The sequence below is a fragment of the Lissotriton vulgaris genome, chromosome 5 (assembly GCF_964263255.1).
Source record: "Lissotriton vulgaris chromosome 5, aLisVul1.2, whole genome shotgun sequence".
Taxonomy (NCBI): Eukaryota; Metazoa; Chordata; class Amphibia; order Caudata; family Salamandridae; genus Lissotriton; species Lissotriton vulgaris.
This window is the reverse complement of record NC_141693.1, coordinates 1,515,847,655-1,515,872,765: the sequence shown is the minus strand read 5'-3', so window position 1 is coordinate 1,515,872,765 and position 25,111 is coordinate 1,515,847,655. Positions and strand designations below refer to the sequence as shown.

The 25,111-nt window shown below is 46.4% G+C and overlaps 1 protein-coding gene across 4 annotated transcripts in view; it reads right to left on the bottom strand.

Annotated features, from left to right (window-relative positions):
* The window catches only part of AMPD2 (adenosine monophosphate deaminase 2), a 664,925-nt gene that overhangs the window by 340,022 nt on the left and 299,792 nt on the right, over positions 1 to 25,111 (bottom strand). The window lies entirely within an intron of this gene.

Here is a 25,111-nt window from a genome sequence, read left to right as displayed (position 1 = left end):
TTGGAGGCGGCGGCTCCTCGCGGCGTCAGCTTCTCTTCTGCTGGGCTCTTCGGGGTGGTGGCTGTAGGCGGAGAGCTCCCGCTCCTCGGGACTCTCCGGGGCGGCGGCTGGACTGTTCTCTTTTCCCGGCCTCTCCCTCGCGTCTCGCTGCGGCGCTGAGGGCGGGACTTCCGGTCCTTCGCGCTGGGATTGGCCAGCCCGCAAGCTGCTTCCGGGTCGTCGCAGGCAGCGCGGCGGCCCGGCGGGGCTTCACACACTCCTGGGGCTGCGGCGGTGAAGTCTCTAGTGGCAATCCTTCGGGGGCAATGCCGGGTGGGCACCGGCGAGTTTAAACTCATCAATCACTCGAGGTGGGCACTCGAAGGAATAACACACGCCTGCAAATGCCGGGTGGGCACCGGCTGGCCAGCAAAAGCGCTCTCGAAGCGCCAACAAAGAAATGCACGACTCCGCTGGCAATGCCGGGTAGGCACCGGCCAAAGTACCCAGAGCGCTCCTAAGCGCGAATGGACAGAATAAAGCGCTCTTAAGCGCTAGAGGCCAAGCGAAGCGCTTCCAGGCGCTAGGGGAGAAAGTAAGCACTTTCAGGTGCTTGGCAAAATCCAGCAAAGTCCTTAGGTAGGGAAGGGGGCAAGGCTGGGCCAGGGGCCAGCTCACTGGCCCTCCAGGCAGGGAGGCAGTCCAAGTGGCGGTTCCTCCTGGCCCCAGCAGCAGCAGCAGCAGCCCCCTCAAGATCCTAGAAGAGAACAATTTCAGTGGGGACACAGCCCCATTTTTATACACTGAAATCCTTTGTCACAATGTGCAGGGTGGGGGGAAAACCAGTCGCAACTGGTTCTGGAGCACTCTTGATGGCCCAACCACCCATTTCATTCACTGGGGAGGCTAGGGTCGTTAGACACACCACAGGGGGGTGGAGCCAGCATTGTGTGGGGAAAACCCAGCCCATCCAGGTCACAGGTACACTCCTCCCACACATCACTCATGCTAATCTCCCACTCACCACCGGGCAGACCCATCCAGACTTCCTGGAGCCTGGCATGCCAGCCAGCTCCAGCCAATCACGCTCCAGTACCCTCACTGCACACATATCTCAATGTCCAGAAGTAGCACTTCCCAACTAGACACACACATGCCGCAGACACCATCTTGCAGCATTCACTCTCACGAGTTTACACATACCAAACTCGAGCCTGCACTCCCCACGCATCAGGAACTACCGGGGACACACACATTCCCCATGCATTCCTATGGGAGGGCAGGCCAGCCATACTTCACGCACGCACTTTCACTCTGGGACTCAGGGGAAAAGTGCGCCAAGCCAGAAATCATGAACGCCAGGTCGCCATCAAAAGCAAAAAGTTCAGGGGTGAACCAGCCATAAGGGCCCGGGTCCAACATAGACGTATTGCAACAACCCGACTGGACTGTCACGATTATTTCTCCCATCATTTGCATGCTTTTCCCCAGTAAAATGCATGCTGGGCGCGGCAGTCCCAATTCTTCCCCCCTGGTGGGGTCCGTTGTTTGCACTCAATTATAGTTCGCCAGTGTTGAAATCCATTTTATTCACGGCCCTCCAGTGGGCCTCCCTGCCACTCAGCCTGCCTGCCATCAACTGCCACTACACACACCTACCAGGCACCCAAGATTCTATGATGACATCAGGCATTCCAAGACCCACACCAGCTGGGCAGCAGGGAAGTCACCAAAGCTAAATATAACAGGGTCCCAAGTCTGTATAATCAGCTTTAAGCTTGGAGGCTTTTTGGGAACATATATATATATATGTATATATAAATATATTCTTCAACCGGCGCCAAAGTTATTGGGAAAACAAAAAACGCTTTCCCTATGGAAACTAGGTCCTAACTATAACTACATACTGGCGAACGCCTTGAAAGGAATACATTTGAAGGCATAAGTAGGTGCCATCCATCTTCAAACCTTCTGATACTTCACAACAGTGTGTGAATAGGTAACCTTGTGCCTGGTCTAATGAGACTGAACTTTATGGGTGTTTGTTTACAAATATACCTTGGATTTTCATTCGGAGTTTTACTTATTTATTTGGCTATTTCTCACATGGGGGTCACTTTGCACTTGCAATGTACTAATAATTCTTCTTAACATGTTATTTATGAGGTGAATAAAAATATGCTTTGGCTTGAGATGTTATCAAACTACAGTAATTTTGCTGTCTTATCCAATTCTTTGAAAAATTAGCACTATGAGAATAGTTGTCATTTTAAGTAAGGGTGACCTACAGACTTTGTCTATGGAGCAGAACACCACAGTATAAGAAATGGACCTATTGGCTTTATGAAGGGATCAGGATATCAACATATATAAAGCACATGTTTTTTCACTGTTAAAAAATGACAAATAATTACAATGAAATGTATATTTCAACAATTCACACAGTGCAATATTTGATAAAAGTGATTGTCATAAAAATGTTATGAAGTATAATTTTAAAAAAAACATGTCTTTGATTCTTTTTTAGGTCCCGCATAGCGTTGCAGCGCAACACGCTGTCATCGCTCTGCGAAGGCATGCTGTATACACTATACCGGGGAAGCTTCATTTAAGCTCCGCCCACTCTCCGCCCATCTTTTTGATTGGGTTACATCATAAATGCAGTGCTCTCATTGGTTTTCCCATTGTTAGTCCTTCCTCTTCAAGGCCATGTTGTCATTTGTAGACCTCCGAGGCTATCAGCCCCTTTACTGTAATGCTATTTTTTCCTTGTGTTCCCCCCTTCACCCCTCCCCCCTCCAGTTCGTGCCTTTTTCGACTCTGCACTTTTGTTTACAATGCAATAGGTCTCGCGTAAATACGAGTCCTATTACATTTATAAATGCTGTTTTTCTCATGGGATTGGCTGACTCAATTTGCACTCTATTTTGCCTGACATGTCCAGCATACATGCCCAATACAAACGTTACCCGGAAGCAGAAGCGCAGCGGTAACAGGGTAAAAATCAGCAGTAGCAGCATGGTGGCTGTAATGCTAATGCGCATTCTGCAGTGCGCTTTACGGAGGGAAGGCAGGATCCTTAGCTTTTACACACAGAGTTGAGGGAAGGTTACTTTCCACTGTCACCGCCATTCGTTAGTGCTTGTTCTCACTATCGGTATTTCCCCCAAACGCAATACCATTACTAACATCTACAGGGTCCTTTATTTTCCAACCGCACCCAGGCGACGCTCATAGTCGGTATTTAAAAGCCACCGCTCTCCTTAATTTTTGCGTATATCAGTTTTCTAGGGCCACACTTGCACAATTGAGCCAGCCGTTCATTCAGTCCCGGCTGACCCGCTCGGTGAAGTGTGATCATCGGCAAATTCCCCCTGCAGCCTCATCGTTTCCCGGATACTATTTGCAGGCTTTGCAACTGAGCAGTGCGCTCTGCAGAGGTGGAGTGTTTCTTCCTTAGGTAAAGCATGCCCATTTGGTATGTAACCTTTACAACGCAACTTTTACCACGCAGTACTGTTACAACGCATGTATTACAACAAAAACCATTACAACGCATTACACTGGGGGGCGCTCTAGGATAAGGAATAGTTTTAATTTACTATCCAACACCTTCCCTAGTGTCCACGGGGACTGGAGTTGGAATAGTAAATTAAACTATTCACTATCCAGCACCCCCAAGTTTAATGCGTTGTAAAGGTTTTCGTTGTAATACTTGTGTTGTAACAGCATGCATGGTAAAAGCATGCGTTGTAACGTCATACATGAGTGAGAAGTTTGGCTCACTGGTTAGAGGAGGCAGACCCGACGCGGCAGGGTCTTGAGCCCAAAATGTCCACGGACTCGGTAATTCTCGCTTCGGTGCCTACTCGAATCACAGGTTCACACTCTGCAACTCTGGGCAATAGTTTGCTTAATCTCCACTACGGCCCCCCGCGGCGGGATGCCTGGCTTTCACCTTGGGGATACCCAGTAGGGGCTATCTCACAGGGAAAAACCAGGAAGCGCTTTGAGACTTGGCGGTGATATTGCGCTATATAAAAACCCATCCATCCATCCATCCAAACATCCTGCCCATTTTCTTAATGCATTTTTTTTTACTTAACCTATTATTGTGCCTTCTGAAACTGCACGCACTTTTAGCTTACGGAAATTTTACTTTGTGGACTGTCATTGTTGAAATTCAGCGGCTGTGACAAGACCCAGTGTTCGTATGTATGGCAGGAAGCAAACATAATCCTAATATTGTATTTAATAGGTGACATTCCCTGCATGTGAGGTGTGGGTAGAGAGGGTGCCGCAGCTTCCCCCTCCAGATCTTAAAGCCTATTGGGAGTACTCTGGAACTTACTAGGGCAGAGCCCTGCTGTAGAACAGGACAGCAAATAACTCACTTTTATGCCTGATAGTGATAGAAACAGTGTGTGTGTGTTTATAGGTGGGTGGTGTGTATGTATGAGAAGTGAACTGAACGTAAGGCTGTGTATGGATAAGGGATGTTTTTTATGACAACTGGATTTGTGGCTGCTTTTGTGTGTGATTGTGTGCTTTTGTGTTTCTAGCAGCATGTGTGATAGTGACTATGTGGCTATGTTTTTACAGCAGCTCTCTAACGAATGGACGTGTGCCTGTGTGTGTGACTGATAGTTTCATAACAGGTGGGCTTGTACTTGTGTTTGATGTATATGTATGTATAAGAGTTAACATGCAGCTATGTGTGTGTATGATAGCATGTGTGACGACTGGGTGTGTGGCTGCATGGGTGTGTTTGAAAGTTTTGCCATTAGTCAACGTGCTGTTAAATGTGTATCATTTGCAGATTCTGTTTCCACCTGTTAGTGAACCTGAGTAGTGCTTGGAGATTAGAACTTGCCCTTGATGTATGTTTTATTTATACCATGTACTTGTAGAATAATAGATCCACTTCCTTGTCTCTCTAAGGAGAGGTTATTGAAAATCAATAAGGAAAAAGAATATGTATATTTTAAATGTAAAACGCGAATAAGTAAGTTTCATTCATCAAGGGCAAAGGCATACTGCAGCCTCCTGACATCCCACTGCCACCATCAGCCTCTTCACCATTCCTCTTCCTCTCTTTCTTGTTAAATCCCTCTTTTTGCAAATCACTCCTTTGCACTTTTCCCTACACCCTCATTTCTGTTCATCTTCAAGCACTTTTCCTTTTAATACTTTCCGACATTCCCTCCTTTCTATATCTCACGATTACTTCTTTTTTCTTGTCTCAAATTTCCTCAATCTCATTATCTTTCACAATTACTAAATGTATGTTCCACCGCACACTACTCCTTTCTTTGGCTCTCTCTCGCTCTCTCTCTTTCCTACATCTATTTCTACAGTCACATTTATTTAACTCTGACTTATTTACTTTTTTTCATATCCCTTTCATCTATATTAACTTTTCCACAAGCTTTCTTTTTTTACTGCTCACTTTTACTTGTTTCCTCTTTCTGTCTAGCTTCTTCTCACTTGCAGAAAACCATGCCTTCAACAAATCACCCTTACCCTCTCCTCGCCTTCCTTTCATTTGTTCCCCTGTGAATGTAGTCTTTTACTAACGTTTTTCTATTCCAAAGTGCAGCCTCTGGATGGAGGAAAAAAGTTCTAAATACAAACAGAAAAAGCATTTGCAATGCAATAGGTCTCGCATTTACGCAAGATTAAGCTATCAACATTGTAATTAACAATGCCTTTTATTTATGTTTTAAAAAACAAAAATAATAGGCGTTGTCATTTACAATGCCAATAGCTTAAACTCTCGTAAATGCGAGACCTAATGCATTGCAAATGCTTGTTTAAAACACTTTTCAAGCTGCAAATTGCAGCTATAGTACCCACTACAAGAAGACTCTGCACTCCAGCTAAAGAACATAGAGTTCCAGTTAGTAGTGCTTTAAAAAAAAATGGCAATCTCTCCTGAGATCATGGATGTAATGACCCAGGAGATTTACCGTTTTTTTATGTTGCTAGGGGTGGGGGCGGGGGGGGGGCGAAGCTGCAGCTCCCTACAACATTAAACAAAATCCTTGGGGGTGCCCCTGCCACTTCTAGGGAAATTGTCTAGCTCCAAATTAAAATTTAAAGAGCATTATGGGATGCTACTTTAAGGAGCAGTGACTAATAAGTGAACGGTTCCTGCTGCTTATTATTTATACATTTAGCATTTTTATTTTGGTTGTCCAGATGCCCACACAATCCTTATTTTTTTGTTGGTCGTTGGGTTCTCGCGTGTGGGAGTAAGCCCAAGGGCCCCGGTGGCTCTACTGCCAGCACCCATCCTGGGTACCTGGAGTTATTTCTTTTTTCTTTAATAAAAAAAATAACTTTTATATTATTGAGAAGGGGGCATGTACCCCACCTCCCCAAGCCTTTATAGGGCACGCGGACCCCATCCATTCGGGTGCGTAATCTTTTTTAAGGAAACTCTCTGTGCCTTTACAGGCCCTGGGGACCCTATCCACCGGCATGAAAGAATGAAAACTGCATACTTCATTATTAAGATTATTGTACAGTTGATTTTCAAAGTTTTTTCTGTGTTACTAACAGATTAAAACCCACAATGCAATTAAGGAGTATTGTTGTTTTACATGTGTATGTTTGAAGCGAACAAAAACGTTTGCTGAAAGTATTATTGAAAAATAAGATGACAATGTAAATATAGGTGATTTGATAGTAGCAGCTGCTTATAGCAATTCTGCACAGTGGCCAAGTTGCATAACTTGCGTAATGGTGAGGCCCTATCCACCGGGCGATATTATAATTTTTTTAGGTGGAGGAGGCATGCAACCCCACTCCCTGAGTCTTTACAGGCCCCAGGGACCACATCCCCCCGGGACATATTCATTTTTTGAAGGGGAGGGAGCATGCAGCCCAACTCCCGAGCTAATACTTGACCTGGGGCAACACAGAACGTTAGGAGCTGGGGTGGGAACTCCATGGCCCCTGTGGCTGTGTCAGCTCTCCGCAGCAGGAGCCGACTTTGCTCCCACCCAGCAGGAATCGGTTCTGTAAGGGGAGCTGGCGAGCAACCCCCCTCACCAAGCCTCGTAACGCCACAGGGACCCCATCCCCCGGGGCCGGCTCCATTATTTTGTCCTGCCAGATATATACATACATACATACATATATATATATATAACTTACCTACTGGCGGTTGCCTGTAGGCAGTTATAGCTAAGACTATGTTTCCATAGGAAAAGCATTGTTAATAATGATGGTACGTATCCAGTGGCCAGGCATTTTAAGGCCATACATAATAACATTCTACTGTGTCTGTCCTACTATGTTATCGCCTCAGTATCTAAACCTCGCAGGGGCGGTGACAGAGACAAGATGCTTAGGAGGCTGGAGTCACATTTTATTTTAGAACTGGACAGCAAATTCCCTAATGGGTTGAATACCACTGATGATTTGTATGTGTTTCTCTAAGATCATAATATACACTTTTTTGATGATTTAGGTTTAGTGGAGTGCTATGCCTTTCCGTTTTGTACAATTATTGAATCTCATTTTAGAAATTCACACCTTTATCCCTTCACTTAGTTTCATGGTTGTTGGTTTTTCTTTTTAAAAATCCCATTTTGTATTTGATGGGATACACTTTTAGTTACACTTTGAACTGAGGACATAGACAAAACAGTATGTACATTTGGTTTACTTCCATTATTTGATATCTCCCACTTTGTTGTGCCTGTTATTTATTAATATTCTGAGTATTAACTATTATATATGACCATTACTGCATTTATGCTGATATTTTAATCATTTACTGGTTTTAAGTCATATTTGACTAACAGGAATTTATCTCTATATTCTGTATATTTATATATTTATTCCTATGTCCACACAGTATTGCGTTTTTTGCACAACAAGATATGTTTACATATTGCAATTTTTGCACATTTGTTTCTTGGCATTTTGCACAGAACATTGTGGCACTTTAATGCGATATTTTGCACATTGAAGCTCAATGCGATACTTGCACATTCATTTCTAATGCGTCATTTGCACTAGAGACAACCCTTATGGACTAACACAGTAATGATTTTTTGGTCATGGCATTTATGCTTCTATATATTTGTTATATACTTATCTTTATTGTATATTTATTACTCAGACAAATGTTACCATGGATCAAACTGTTATTTGTTTTTATCCATTTTACATCAAACAGTAATTTGCGGATTTTAAATTGTTTGGAAGACACACTATATATGTTTTTACTGAGTAGTATGTCCTCACTCTTCACTATCACGTGGTTTGAGAAGAAAAAAATGCATCTGAGAAAAAAACTATGGAACAGCTGTTATTTAAATGGTGAGCATTTTATTGACTGACGATCTGTGAGCAAGGGTGGATGCCCGAAACGGGTCAGATTTGGTAACTCAACTTAAATAAAATACCTGTGCCTAAAGAAGAAACGTTGGATTTGCAAGGTCTTTCTGCTATCGCGTCGACGGTGTGGTGGGAGACTGCAGCTGGTGTGTGTGTGTATATATATATATATATATATATACATATATATATATATATATATATGTATATATATATATATATATATTCCACCATATAAGCTTCAGGGATGCACACAAGGCAGATGAAAAACCATGTGGTTTTTATTTTCAAAAGCGGACAGCTTGCTTCACAATCCTTATGGGTAAAAGTTCGCTTTTGAAAATAAAAACCCATGGTTTTTCATCTGCCTTGTGTGCATCCCTGAAGCTTTCGGGCAATTGGTGGAACATTTTAAAACACGGCAGCCCTGTCGTGGGGGATAGCACCATCCTTGAAATGGAAGGAGGCTGCTGGGTCGGTACGAGTCCAGGTCTGTTGAGCAGCATTGCGGATGAGGAAAAATTCAGCTTACGGACGATCCTGGGGCCCACTAAGGGTATTTAAAAATGCTTGAATTAGTATGATTGTGCGCGCAGTGTATACAAATGTTGATTGAATTACCCTGCATCAAACTACCTATCCCAGAATGCAGGAAAACACCTACGCACTGAGCGTAGCCCACTGGGGGCTGTACTTCAACAATTAAGCACACAGATGCACATGAACACGACTCTCTGCGCCACGCCCATATGAAGAGCGACCTTTGAGAAAGAGGACAGTACCTCGAAACGAGTCAGGTCATTGAACTTTTACCCATAAGGATTGTGATGCAAGCTGTCCGCTTTTGAAAATAAAAAAACTGCATGGTTTTTCATCTGCCTTGTGTGCATCCCTGAAGCTTTCGGGCAATTGGTGGAACGTTTTAAAACACGGCAGCCCTGCCGTGGGGGATAGCACCATCCTCGAAATGGAAGGAGGCTGCTGGGTCGGTACGAGTCCAGGTCTGTTGAGCAGCATTGCGGATGAGGAAAAATTCAGCTTACGGACGATCCTGGGGCCCACTAAGGGTATTTAAAAATGCTTGAATTAGTATGACTGTGCGCGCAGTGTATACAAATGTTGATTGAATTACCCTGCATCAAACTACCTATCCCAGAATGCAGGAAAACACCTACGCACTGAGCGTAGCCCACTGGGGGCTGTACTTCAACAATTAAGCACACAGATGCACATGAACACAACTCTCTGCGCCACGCCCCTATGAAGAGCGACCTTTGAGAAAGAGGACAGTACGCGTCAGGTCATTGAACTTTTACCCATAAGGATTGTGATGCAAGCTGTCCGCTTTTGAAAATAAAAACCGCATGGTTTTTCATCTGCCTTGTGTGCATCCCTGAAGCTTTCGGGCAATTGGTGGAACATATATATATATATATATATATATATATATATATATATATATATATATTCAAGCGAACTCGTCCCAAAATCCACAGAGACTGCACAAATCCTGCACAGCTACGGACAGACGAAGAGAGGAACCCAGGAATGGTGCCAAACAAGCGTGATTTTATTTTAGCTCAATCTCGCTCAGCATGCCCGCCATTACGCGTTTCGACAGTATCCACTGTCTTGATCACATGATGTGATCGCAAAGTTACATGGGATTTTATCCATTTAGTCATAGACACAAAAGGTGGACTAGATTATAACCACCACATTTAAAACATAGCATTTTTTCAAAAGGGTACATGGAAACAACAGAAGGACTATCGTTATTTTTGTATAATCCAGTTCCATCTTGAATATAACCCATAGTGGGTAAATAAACTGAAGTATATACATGTGCAAATACGCAAATAAATAACATGTACAAAAAAACTTCATAAATATATACATATAAATATATAAATATACAATTCATTTAAAACCATTGTTAAATTTCATGATTTACAAGAGGACAATGTTTCACCAACCCTTTTTGAAAAAACGTTCAAAGAATATATCCCAAGTGGGAATTTCCAGTAAAGTGTCATGTGCTGTATGTAAACAAAGACCGTATGTAAACACACATATTAGAAAATATCCAATTCCCATCTTGTAACAAGGAGCAGCCATCATCGCAAAAATTGCAAATAAAGAATATTTTTAAAAGTGATTGAGTGCAATTATCTCAGTTTCTTTAAAAAGGGAAGAGCCCCTCCCTATTTCGTAATCATTAATCTGACAGATGTAAATACACGGCAGCAACCAAAAAAAATGCAAAACAATACTATTGACTGTAAATTTAGTAATTCATGAATTTGGAACAGTCCATTCTAACAACCAAACAGTATGATTGAGTCAAGCTCTGGTATAGGTGCACCTTATTTTCAGAAAAGAACTACAAACAAGTGTAAAGGTCCTCACTGGCGTTCAGACCTCCAGGGGCACGATTGTTAAGTTCTAAGATGTACCTAGTTTCAAGTACCCTGAGCAGCCCATCCCTATTACCCCCTCTCTTCAGGGGTGGCACACAATCTATAACAAAATAGACAAGATGTTTGGGATCACTCCCGTGTACCGCCTGAAAATGGCGTGCCACAGGGTAGGCTTGTTCCTTATTGGTGATTGCCCTCAAGTGCTGCAGTATTCTCCTGTGAACCGGCAGCCGGGTACTCCCTACATACCTGAGTTCACAGGGGCACTGCAGCACATAAACGGCAAACTCCGTTTTGCAAGATAACTGTTTAGTTATCAGAACTGGATCTTCCTTGAAAGGAATGAAATAACGTGTTGTATTGCATCCGTTTTTACAAGCTTTGCTGCTGGAACATTTCAGAAACCCTTTCCTCAAATTCATAAAGGTCTTAGATGTTGGGGGTTCCAAATGATTTTTCACTAGCCTGTCTGACATGGAGGTAGATTTCCTAAAGGAAAACTCTGGCCTTCTGCCCACTGAACCCCCAATGACGGGATCCCCCGTCACTAGGTTCCAGTTGCGGCTGAAAATCCGCCTGATTTCCCTATGTTGCTGGTTATAAGTAACCACGACTCTCGAGCTATCTTTGGGTACTGTATCTGACTCCAAATCGTTCTTAGATTTGGGCGCTAGAATCTCTGCCCTGATCAGATTATTGGCTCGTTCCATGGCCCTAGTGACCGTTTTGGCTGAATATCCACGTGCCAAGAAGCGCTGGCGGCTTTCATCCATAGCTCTAGTGCACTGCCTCTCATCACTACAAATTCTTTTGATACGAAGCATCTCCCCAAAGGGGATGCTCTGTATCAAGTGATGCGGGTGCTGACTTCCTGCGTGCAAAATAGAATTGCCAGCAGTTGGCTTTCTATATAGTCGTGTTGCTAATTTACCTTCATGTACATAAACTTCTATGTCAAGGAAGCATAGTTGGGTTTTACTCATAGAGGATGTAAATTCCAAGTTCAGATCATTTCTGTTTAATTTTTCTAGAAATTCTTGGGCCTCCAGCAAGGTACCCTGCCAAATGAGAAAGAGGTCGTCTATATACCTCAAATAGACTGGTACATTCCTCTCCATGATGGCCTGATGCTGTACCATGAGGACCTGTTCCTCCCACCAGCCCATGTGCAAGCACGCTAGGCTGGGAGAAAAACAGGCCCCCATAGCTACCCCTCTAACCTGCTGATATACCTGGCCATTGAACAAAAAATAATTTTGCTCTAGACAAATTTTAATCATCGCAGTGAGCATGGAATTATGAGCAGAAAAATTCATAGGTCTCCTATTCAGGTAGTAGTTCACAGCCCTGATGCCGTCCAAATGACGTATAGACGTGTACAGGGATGTAACATCCAAACTCATGAGTATACAATTTTCATTCCAAACAAAATTGTCCAATTTCCTAACAAAATCTGAAGAATCCTGTACATAGGAGTCCAAGCCCCTAACACTGTCCTGTAAAAAATAATCTATGTAAGTTGACATCTTTTCCGTGGAACTGTTAATTGCAGAAATTATAGGTCTGCCAGGAGGGATTTGTGTGTTCTTGTGGACCTTTGGAAGTAAATAAAAAGAGGGTATAACAGGGAATTCTTTCTTCAAAAATCCTAGCTCCTCTTTGGTTATTAAATTGCCACATTTCCATGCAATTAGTTTGGCATTCTGATCTTCCCATGCCAATTTTACTGCTCCCAAATTACTCCTCCTATATATATATATACATATATACATATATATATATATACATATATATATATATATATATTACCTACTGGCGGTCGCCAGTAGGTAGTTATAGTTAGGATCTACTTTCCATAGGAAATCCGCAACATTCTATTGGGAATAACTTTGGCGCCGGTGGACGAATCTTCGCGAATTTCTCAAACTTCGTGGCCCGCTCCGCTCCTTCCCTGAAAATGTGGGGGGGATTCGTCAAGCGGGGGCCGAGATAAAAGGGGGGTCCCAAAACGTGTTTTCCCCATGTTAATTTCCATAGAGCGGTCGAACTCACTTTTAGCCCGAACAGCTGAATGGATTTCCACCAAACTTGTCAAAATTGTAGGGACTGGTAGCCCGATGTGCCTTTGCTATGTCTCAAGATATGTGCACCATTGGCTTTTGAGTAATTTAGGGTCAAAAAAATATATATCTATATGCGCGCCCCGGTACGCTCACCGGGGAGCGCACCGGGCGCACCGGGCGCGCCACGCGACTTGCGCACGGAAAGCTGATTGGCTCTCGGGTGTCTGTAAACATTCCAAACAGTCCGGAGCGGCCGCCCTCTTGTGTCTCGGTAAAATCGAGACACAAGAGGTGGCAAAAACAAAGGGGGAAATGACCATAAGTGGGCAGAGTAGACCCCCCTGACCCCTAGGTTTGATGTGGGGGCCATAAAAGGGCCCCGCGGGGCAAAAAAAAATTATTATTTTTTCGATTGCGCGGGGGGAGCGCCCGGTACGCGCACCGGGGAGCGTACCGGGGAGCGTACCATAGGGAAAAAAGAATGACAGAGTTTTCAAAAAATTTAGCATTTTTTTTATAAATTGGAGGTAGTTCTAAAAAGAATTGTTTTTTTTCTTCTTTTTGTTGTTTTATATTTTTTTATTGTTTTTTGGAACATTTTTTACTTTTTTTGGCTTTTCTGAACACTTTTATATTTTTTTTGTATTTTTTATGGGGAGAAACAAAAAACAGGGAATTGTAAATGGCTCAACTGGAGCAAAAAATCAGGAACACTTAGGGTTTTCTTGGACACTTATGGTTATCACCAGCAACCATGATAAGTTCGATACTTTGCTCACCATAGCAAAGTGTCTTGTTACAATATTTGCACACGATTTTGTAATCGGCAAACTTAGGTTGAATAGTAGCCAATGTGTCTCTTGCCCCCGGACCCGATGGAGTGGGTTGTTTTGATGTTGAGGGTCTAGACGTTGATGGGGGTAGCTTACTGCAGAGGTCCCTTAACTCTGCATTAGAATAATTGTTTGGATGCAAACGCATCATGTGGCGAATCATTGTATGATTCCCGAAGGAATACTTTTTGTTAGGGTTCCCCCTGGACAACTCAGCATCACAAATTCAACAAGTCACCTTTGCAGCGTTGACTTTTTTAAAACCCCTTGGGATTTTGTAGAACTCCCAAATAAAGTGCTCTTTTGGTTGGTAGGGCTGTTTATTTTCAGGCAGGAATTCCCTTCTCTGTTCCTCCCCTTCATCATTCTCCTCCTCATCCTCTTGACCACCAATGTAATCTTCTGGTGGTCTTTTAGATGGTGGTGGTGGTGGTGGTGGGGCAGATCCTCCAGCTGCTGCTGCTAATGTAGCCATTTCAAACTAGTAAAGAGTAGAGATAGAACTCCAAAAAGGTCTTCTTCAGTCAAAAGACAAAGTCAGAATAAGGAAAAAAGGCGGGGGCTTTCATCATTTGGAAAACAAAACTGTTCTGGACCAATGAAAAGTGTTATTTTCATGTCGCATGACCCAGGCTTTCATCATTTGGAAACCAAAACTGATCTGCACCAATGAAAAGTGTTATTTTCAGATCACATGACCTGACGCGCTTACGCTACGCGCCCTGGGGCGCTCCCCGGGGCGAGCGGCGTAAGCGTGTCGAGACGTTGCGCGATCATATGCGATCGCGTGCTTCCGGGTGCGCTTACGCAGTTCGTCATATGACGCATCACGTTTTCGTTTGCGGCAATAGCGCTCCCGGGAGCGCTCCGGGGCAGAAAAAAAAGTAAAAATATAAAAAATATTATTACATAATTATACAATATAAAATTCGTTATAAAAAATATTACTTTTCATACCTATAGAGATTTGCTATTAAAAAACCTTTGAAATTCACTGAAAAAACCATAGGTTTCACACTAGTTATAGTTAGGAATTAACATTTAAAAAACCTATTAAATCCACTGAAAAAACCATAGGTTTCGCACCAGTTATGTGATGAGTGAGTATATGTATGAGTGACTATATAGAACTGTTGGTGAATTAGTGGATGTGTATATAAATGGTGGAATTACTGAATTGGCTGTTGTAACTGGTATGGGTATCTCCACTTTTTTGAAATTGTTAGTTTCTATTTTTGAATATGTGTTTCAAGGGTTATTTTACAGTGAAAGGAGGTCTGTCACTCTGTCACAAGGATGGTGTCATCAGTGATGTCATGAGTGATGTCACTGACCATGTCATGAGTGATGTAATATGTGACGTCATCAGCAGTGCATTACACGCGCAAGTTATAGTGAGTCCAACTAACTATACCGTGGAAATTCAATGGTTTTATGTCAGTAAAATTTCCAGCTAACTATAACTGGTGTGAAACCTATGGTTTTTTCAGTGATATATATATATATATATATATATATATATATATATATATATATATATATATATATATATATATATATATATATACATATATATATATATATATATATATATATACTTACCTACTGGTGGTTGCCTGTAGGCAGTTATAGCTAAGACTATGTTTCCATAGGAAAAGCATTTTCGACTTGCCTATATCGTTGGCGCTGGTTGACGAATCTTCGCAAAAATTTCCAAAACATGTGCCCTGCTGATTCTTATTGTGCTTGAAAAGTTTTAGGGCTGATAAAAAGGGGGGGGGTCAAAAACATGGGGTTCCCATGTTTATTGCCATAGGAATTTTAGACATGACTATATCCTGGCAGAAAGGTAGCTGTTGGTACAGAAATAAACCTTTTTGTAAATTGGCCTAAATCTGTTACATAGTTTTGGAAATATTAAGGAAAATCCGAATTTGTATATATAAGGACACAGATCCTAGACAGTCCCCGTGCTCAAATCTGATTGGCTGCCAACACTTCCAACCAAGCAAGAAGTTTTTGCAGCCATCTTGGGACTTGACTTCAGCTGAGTCCCCAAAAAAAGTTACATAAAAGAGAAGGGGGCAGTTTAGGTATACCCTGGCCCCCTAGATGTGGTGGAGGGACCCTGCCATGGCACAAAAGCATTTTTTTAAAAAGATTTTTGGCTCAAACTATGCTGGATCCTCGGCTCCTTCTGGGGAAAAAAAAAGAAGCGCAGGCTCTTACGCTTCACTAATGTTTAGCCCCCAGGTGGGCCAGGTCCCGGAGGCATTAGCAAATATATGCAGGACGGGGTGCACAGGCACCCCTTCCTAAATCATATAGGCACTGGATTTTAAGTATGTGAGGGGGTCTGTGCGGCACCATGCACCTTGGAGACCACCACAGGGCAAATGCTGAATAAATGCGGGTGCCCATACTGCCCTCCCCGCAGCCCCGTGGGATGGCAACCTCTCTGTGGCTATAAATAAAATAAATGCGGGGCCTGCAGGCCTGGGGACTGCCACCTCCCCGGGGCTAAAGTTAAAATGGATGCAGGTGAGGCCATGTGGCCTCCCCCACAGTCCGAGGGTCTCTAACCTCCCCCTAGCTATAGATCAAATGATTGCAAGGAGGCCCGTCTGGCCCCCACCTCAGCCACGGGAACCACCACCTCCCCGGGGATAACTATTACAATGTGGGGGGGGGGCACGTGGCCCCCCTTGTGGAGCCATGGATGGCCCTGGGGACTGCCACTCCCCAGGGCTGGCTCCTGGTACCTCCCGAGTTGCCCACCCTCAGAAGGTAGCTGTTCGCTTTTGCTTGGTGGGATCTGACATCGCCCACCAAGCAAAAACAAACATAACTCCGCTTTCTGCAAGCCAGAACTGTGAAACAGCTCCCGGTTGCAGAAAGCGGAGTTTTCATCTGTTTCCCTGCATGCAAATATGCATGCAGAGAAACAGATGAAAACATTAGATCAGACAGACAGGGTGCTGCCTTTCCACAGCCCCCTGTCTGTCAGAGCAGTGCTGGCTCCCACAGGAGGCGGGGAGCCGGTTGGGACCACAATGGTTTTGAGGCTCCCCAGAGATCCCATTGCACACTCAGTACCTTGGGGGCACCCAGATGATATTGCTGGGCCCTGGAGGATCATACATAGTATAATGGCAACAAGCAGAAAGAGGCAAAATAACGGTGAGAAACGGGCAGAATGAGGAAGAACAAAGGTCAGAAACAAGCAAAAAAGGAAGAATAAAGGTTAGCAATGAGCAGAAAATGCCAAATAAAGGTCAGAAACTAGCAGAAAAGGGCAGAATAAAGGTTAGCAATGAGCAGAAGCAGTCAAACTAGAAGCCAGCAAAAAGTAGAAACAAGCATTTACAATGCAATGGTCTCGGCATTATTAAAGGTAGAGCTATTGGCATTGCTCATTTTTCTTCATTTTTAAAAAAAACATAAATAAATGGTATTGTCATTTACAATGGCAATAGGTGAGCATTAGAGAGTAGTAGAGAGTATTCATAGAGCCACACACACACACAGAGCCACACACACACACAGAGCTCCACACACACACACAGAGCCACACACACACACAGAGAGCCACCCACACACACACAGGGAGCCACCCACACACAGAGAGCCACCCACACACACACAGAGAGCCACCCACACACACACACACAGAGCCACCCCCACACACACAGAGAGCCACCCACACACACACACAGAGCCACCCACCCACACACAGAGAGCCACTCACCCACAGAGAGCCACCCACACACAGAGAGCCACCCACACACAGAGCCACCCACACAGTCACCCACACACACAGCCACCCACCCACACACAGAGCCACCCAGCCACACACAGAGCCACCCACCCACACACAGAGCCACCCACACACACAGAGTCACACACACACTTAAACACCTCTAGCTAACACAAAGCCTTTCCACTTAGCATACATTAGCACGGACAGTGCACAGCCACAAACTGTCTCATCCTGCAGTAGATCAATGATACATGCCGCATCTGGAGCACCTTTCCATTCAACATGCAGGAACGCAGAATGCAACTGGGGAATTTCAACTGTAGCAAAGCATTGTACTGTACAGTACTAACTTTTCGTACATGTTGAGTACTAAAACATACCCTCTGCCGAATAACTGGCAAATGTTAATGACTGAAAACAACTGATCCGATTTCAAACGGAACAAATGTTAATATAAAAACACCTGCAATGAAGGGAAGTAACAGACTATTTGTAAAAGTTGCCTGGTCATGACAGAGTCACACACACACTTAAACACCTCTAGCTAACACAAAGCCTTTCCACTTAGCATACATTAGCACAGACAGTGCACAGCCACAAACTGTCTTATCCTGCAGTAGATCAATGATACATGCCGCATCTGGAGCACCTTTCCATTCAACAGGCAGGCTCGCAGAATGCAACTGGGGAATTTCAACGGTAGCAAAGCATTGTACTGTACAGTACTAACGTATCGTACATGTTGAGTACTAAAACATACCCTCTGCCGAATAACTGGCAAATGTTAATGACTGAAAACAACTGATCCGATTTCAAACGTAGCAAATGTTAATATAAAAACACCTGCAATGAAGGGAAGTAACAGACAATTTGTAAAAGTTGCCTGGTCATGTCTCAGCTGTTGATTAGTATATTAAACCGGTATTAATGAGGTGATTTTGTTTGTTAAGGCAGTTCTAATAGTTATTTCTTAGAGAATACTATTTTCAAAAGGATCTGGTGAACCTGTATACGTTTCCATTTTAAGATACCTTTGTAGGCTGAATAACATAGGGATCACTTTTGTATCAATGTGTTCAGATGAAAAAACAGAGAACACTACCACTGAATTTACAACACACTGATGCATGACTTGACTTTTTATACCACATCATTTCCTACCTCTGTCACAAAATGGGGTTTCCCACGCTCTCTTAAGTCCAGTTGCTCTAACTGCACCAGATTAGATGTGATATACTGATACAGTACAGACCGGGCAAGGGGAGGAAAAATGTCGCAGTTGTATCAAACTGGATGAGGCGAGACTGGGCGGCTGCACCAGATCAGATGAAGTGTGTTTTGCAGCTGCTACCAGGGTGGATCAAGAGTACGATGGTATACACTCTATGAGATGGAATAAGGTGAGGAAGTGATGTACCATTTGAAGGGGGGAGGGGGAGGGTGTTGATGGGCCATCATGACGGTTGTGTTGGCGCTATACCATAGAATGGACTGTCGAAGGAGTGAAAGGGAAACTGCTCTCTCCCAGACCTGGTGTTAGGGGATGGTGGCCGTTTCTAGCACTACATTTTATTGGTGGTTTCTGATCTCTCGAACCCACTCTCCCAACTGCACCTGTAGGTTCCACTCAGCGCCCTCCAGGAAGAAGCACGCCCTCTCTTCCTCGGCCCCGGTCACTGCCACAAACTCCCGCACTGCCTCCTGCTATAGCTGAGCCATCTTCAGTGTGCGCCGATCACAGCGCTCCGGCGAGGAACAATGGTATGCGCTCTATGGTTCCCAGCACCGACTCTATGATTTCCGGCACAGATCGGCCACATCTCTATGGTTACTAACGTTAGAACGTGCCGGGCTGCAGATCTGATGTGGACAGCAGGGAATCACATCCGGGACAGGCGTTTTCTCTATGAGCATCATGGCGAAATGTCCTGTTCGTCTCGAGGGCTTCACCTATAACATAGGTCTTCAAACTGTGGGGCGAGCCCCCCTGGGGGGGCGCGCCACCACTTCATCTTTCATTGTTGCCTCCAGGCGTGCGTCTCAGCCGTAGGTAGACTGAAGATGCAGGGGCGCTAAGAGGTGAAAAAACAACAAAGCCTCGTTTACACGGAAATGGTCTTTTAAACGGCCTGTGAAGTACACGGGTGCAGCTGGCCTCTGCTCTAGTAAAAAAGGAAAATCAAGAGGGAGGGAAATAAAAACACAGCACTGGGGATGCTCTAGTTTACTCGCCTAGATAAATAAAGGGTCCTGGTGGACGCATCAATGAGACAAGATAATGAGAACTTTCCAATAATGCAGACCATTTCTGTAGCACGAAGGAGTGGTGACCTCTTGCACAGAGATTTTAAGAGAGAATATTTTTTTATTTAATGGCAGCTCCCAGTGATGTCGACTGCAAACTCTGAAAAATCACTGTAATTCCATCAAAACACGCCACAAGCTCACAGGACCTTCTATTACAGTGGTCACGTTTGAAAATACCTTACAATAAGACCATCCCATGCACGCAATAACTGTTCTGCATTTTTAAGTAGGTTATTTCTATGTTAAAATGGAGGCTGCTGGGGAGTTTTAGGTAGCTACATTTCTATGAACTACACTTCATCTGTGTGCTGGCTGTTGTAATTTGATTAGCAAATCCAGTATTAGTTTGCTAGTGGTTAGTGAAGATTTTCAATCCCTCACTTGTGCTAGTGCTCAATTCAAGAGTACAAAATGGTACAAAAGGGGGTGGTGATGGACAGAGAATCTGAACCAATCAAACACTCACACCCAGTCAACAGATCTGGGTTTAATCCATCACCGTTCTTTAACCCACTCTGCCACCCCAGTTCAGACATGGCCATATGCAAATCAGTCTGACCCTGTGCCTCATGGGAACAGTCCAGCCCGAACTGCCAAGCCATGCCTTCCCTGGACCGGAAACAAGCTTCCGAGGACTGGTTTCTGGCATTTCAGCCGTCTTCAGCCTGGCTTGCTTGAATCCAGTGGCAAGGTGAGCAAGGCACTCCCGTCTGAGCATACCCTGCCAACTTATGGTAGCAAAGCAAAACCAAAGCTTCTTTCCGGTCCAGAAAAGGCATGGCTTGGCAGTTCGGGCTGGACTGTTTCCATGAGGCACAGGGTCAGACTGATTTGCATATGGCCATGTCTGAACTGGGGTGGCAGAGTGATCAAGACCGCAGTTCCTCATTTGCAGGAGGGACAATTTCTTTACCTCTCCACCTGTGCCATAAAATGAACTTGGCTAAAAAGGAGAAGAAGCCATCAGGAGGCTACAAAAGGTGGTGCAGCACTGTCAGTGCACCCCCTAAAGGCAGCCCTCTGTAGGGAACTCAAGATGTCCTTTGAGTCCTCCAGACATCTACCGGCAAGCAGACTTCAGTTTAATAAACACTCTTAATTTATTTAATATTATTTGCCCTATGCGACCTGGGCTCTGCAGGAGGGAAGGGCCATCAATGATGCAGAGTACCACCTTCCAGAACATTTTTGTCAGGTGGTGGTGATGGTGGGGGGGTCTCAGCGTGTAAAAAGTTTTAGATGGGGGGGCTCAGCCGACAAAAGTTTGAAGACCTCTGAACTATAATAATATATGCGGCCCGCTTCTGTCCAATTTAGCATCTTTATGCGTTTGCATGCAGCTTCTCTGGCCCATTAATTCAATAGTTGTAATCCGGGGTAGACTCCCGGTAAATTAAATAAATAAATAAAATCGGCAAACAGAGTACGCTGGAGAAACGGCTGCCCCCGGTGAATTAAATAAATACACAAAACCGGCAGTGCGCGCAGGGCCAGGTTATCGAAGCGGAGAGAGGCGAAGGAGCCCCCTGCCTCTGCCGCTCGCTGCATGACTGCCCCCAGCGAAGCCCTCTCGCGGAAAGCCCACTGCTGGAGAAACGGCCGGCTCCCGGTGAATTAAATAAATAAAGGAAAGCCTGAACAACGGCACAAACAGAGGTGCAGGAACACTAAAAACGGCACAAACGGGGGCAGAGGCAGAGGTTTGAGGCTCACCTTCACTGCGGGGGAAAGAAAATGGCAGCTGCAGGCTTCCGAATTTTTCGGAATCGGGGGCGTGGTTTTGCTGTTTTGAGTGACACATGACGTCACTGTCTAAAGAACAGCAAAACCTACGCCCCCGAATCTGAAAAAGACGGGGCTAAATTGGAGTGACGCATCTCTCCTCCAATGGCTGGCCTCCGTTTAGGAAGCCAGCCAATGGAGGAAAGACAGGGCAGGGAGGTGGGTTCTACAGCCCTACTAAGAAACATTAATTCTCCGACCCCAGACTGCGCAAGCGCAGCCTTTAGGTCCTCGACCTAAAAAGTAAAATTGAGATCAGCAACGAGCACAAAGAGGCAAAATTAAAGGTCAGGAATGAGCAGAAAGAGGCAAAATAGAGGTCTGAAGCGAGCAGAAAGAGGCAAAATATGGATCTGAAGCGAGCCAAAAGATGCAAAATATAGGCCAGCAAAGGGCAGAAACAGGCAAAATAGATATCAGAAACAGGCAAAACAGGGGGCGTGGCTTCGAGGCCGAAGATGGCGGACGCGGCTCTGTAGAGCTCCTGCCGGCCCGATTCTTATCCGCTAATTTATCCTTGCCCTAGACCTTCTTCCCTCGTCTCTTACTGTGCAGGCGCTTGCTGGTGTCCGGCGGAGCACAGTGGTGTGGTCGTTGGAGCTTCGGACATCCGCTGACGCGTTGCAGACCGTGCCTGTTGGGCCTGCTTGCCGCGTGGTGAGCCGGGACCTCGATTTCTGTCCCGCCCGCCGGATAACCCTGAACGCCGGCTGGTCGTCTTACGTCTGGACCCGCGAGGCTGGAGCGGAGTCACCGGAAGTCGTGGGACGAAGGGCCCGTCTGCTGTGTCCTGCGGAGTGGGGTCTCACCGAGACAGCTGTACAGATCCGGCGATCGTCCTGCTCGAACTACCCTGACTGGCATTAGGGGCCTACCGAGCTGACTGGAGCGGACGGATTGGAGGCGCCTCTGCGGCGGCCCCGCTCTGGGCCTCTGCCTGGTGGTTGCTGTGCCGTGCTGGAGTGACTTCCCCTGAGTTCTGGCCTGTTTCTTGGAGGGCTGGGGCGAGCTGCACCCGGGGGGCTTGGCGTGCTGTGGACGGCCCGGATCCTACTTGTTGGCCATTTTCACGAGTTGCGGGTACGTACCGCCGGACCGCCTCTGCTGCCGCCATGACTAGAGGCGGGGGAGGCAACGCCGCTGCTAAGACGGGGCCCATCGACAAGTTCACCGGCTCCGGAGGTGGCGCCGGGGCGGCCGGAGGAGGCCAGAATGCTGGACCGGACAATGCAGCGCTGCTGACGGCCATCACGCAGTCTTGGGACATGCTGGATGCGAAGATCGGTGCGGTGGGTGCCGATGTGATGCTGCTGCGCCAGGACCTTCGCAATGCAGTCGCCCGCATTACTGAAGCTGAGACCAGGGTCACAACGGTGGAGGGCGACGTCGGCGCCCTGAAAAAGAGGGTTGCCGACTTGGAGCAAACGCAGCGGGGCCTAGCGCTCCGGGTGGAGGACGCTGAAGGACGGGCGCGGCGGAACAACCTGCGCTTCGTCGGCTTTCCGGAGGACTGCGAGAAGGGGCCTATGGATGTTTTCCTGTCCCGGTGGCTGGAGAGCTGGCTACCTTCGGACACCCTGTCACGATGCTTCGTGGTGGAGCGCGCCCACCGCGCCTTGACGCAGAAGCCGCCGGCTGGGGAGCGGCCTCGCCCGATCATTGCCCGGATCCTCAACTACCATGATAGGGACGTCATTCTCCGGGAGGCACGGCTCAAGGATACTCTGCTTTATGATAACTGTAAAATTATGATCTTCCCGGACTATACCAAACTGGTCCAGCAGCAGAGACATTCCTTCCTGGCGGCCAAGGCCAAGCTGCGAGGCCTGAAGATCCAATACTCGCTGCTCTACCCGGCTGGCCTCCGTGTGATCTTCGACTCAAAGACTCACTTTTTCGATTCCCCGGAGGCCGTCTTCACCTGGACTGACGAGGCGGTCAGGATCCGGCCACATGTCCAGCCGGGGCTGCACTCCGGATCCTCGCGCAGCTCCTCTCAGGAACGGAGCGACCAGCCGAGCAAGGGGAAGCGACATCGCAAGTCTCGCTCGAGGCGGAGGTCCCTGTCCCGGGACCCCCTCTTGGGGGACACGCAGCCTGACACCGATCATTCTGGCAAGGGGCCTTGATTTCTGTCTGCTGCCTGATTGCTCCTAGCTTTTCTTCTATGACCGGTCACTGCAACGGCGGCCTGCCAGTCGGCGGTACAGACATGATTTGGTGCAGTATTACTTTGCCCCTTTGGCTTACGCTTGGGACCCTTGCGAACTGATGTTCTTTATCATGCACTGCTCTTGATTGTACTCTATGCTTTGGGGGGGGGGGTCTGGGGCACGTTCCAAGGGCTGCTTCCTCCTGTTGGGATTGGGGGGTAGTGTTGGGAGTGTGTTTGGTTGGTGGTAGGGGGGCTGTTTGGGATCCTTTGGCATGCCTAGCTTTCAGCGCTATGTTTGGGGCATGAAGTACCGTATGCCGCGACAGATACTTCATTGTTTCTTGAGGTATTGGGGTGGGGGAGGGGGGTCTTGGGTTGTTGGGTTGCTGGTCGGGGGGGTTGTTTTTCCGGGGTTGTGGGTTTTGGGGTCCTGTTTTGCGGGGTGCACGTGGTCTTCGTGATTTTTGCAACTATGGTGTTGGAGGCCTGGGCCGGGAGCCGGGGATTGTGGTGTTGGGTGCATTGTGACAATGGTTGATGTCCCGCAGATAGCGTCTTCTAGCGCTTCCATGCATGTTCTTAGCTGTAATGTTCGGGGACTCCTGGACAAGATTAAGCGGGGGGCAGTGCTTCGCTGGGTGAAGAGGGACCGGGCGGATGTACTCCTTCTCCAGGAAACACACATGCTGGGCACTAAGGCCTTGAGTTTGCAGCGATTTGGCTTTCATCAAGTGTTCCATGCTGGGTTTACTAGGGGCTCCAGGGGAGTGGCCATTCTTATCCATAGACGGCTGGCGTACACTCATGAGCGTCAATGGCTCGACCCTCAGGGCCGCTTTGCTTTTGTTCAAGGGAAGATTGGCGTGGAGCCTGTGGTGTTTGGCTGTGTGTATGCCCCCCCCCTGCAGTGGACCTTGGCGGAACGACTGTTTGCCCTATGGACTGAGCTCCCCCACTCCTTGGCTGTGATTGGTGGCGACTGGAACGATGTGGTAGATGTGACCTTGGACAGACAGAGGAGGCCTGGGATGGCGGCCGTGACCTCCCCTACACGGTTGGGGGCTATGATTGATGGTCTTGGATGGGTGGATGTGTGGCGGCACCTACATGCGGAGAGGCGAGAGTACACATATGTTTCGGCTGTTCATGGCTCCCTCTCGCGCCTTGATTGTGTGTTTGTGCCGGGGGCCTTCCTTGACAGGGTGAAGGGGGCGGCGATCCCGCCTCACGGGCTTTCTGATCACTCCCCAGTGGCGGTCCACATTGACTTGCGCAGAGCACGCCAGCCGTTCAGATGGCGGATGTCCACGTGGCACCTGCAGCGCCCTGATTACTCCCAGCACCTCCGTGGCGCGATTGCCCACTACTGGCAGGACAACCTTGCCGGGGAGATGGACGCAGTGACTGTCTGGGAGGCCATGAAGCCCACCCTGAGGGGGCTGGATATCGCTTGGTGTGCC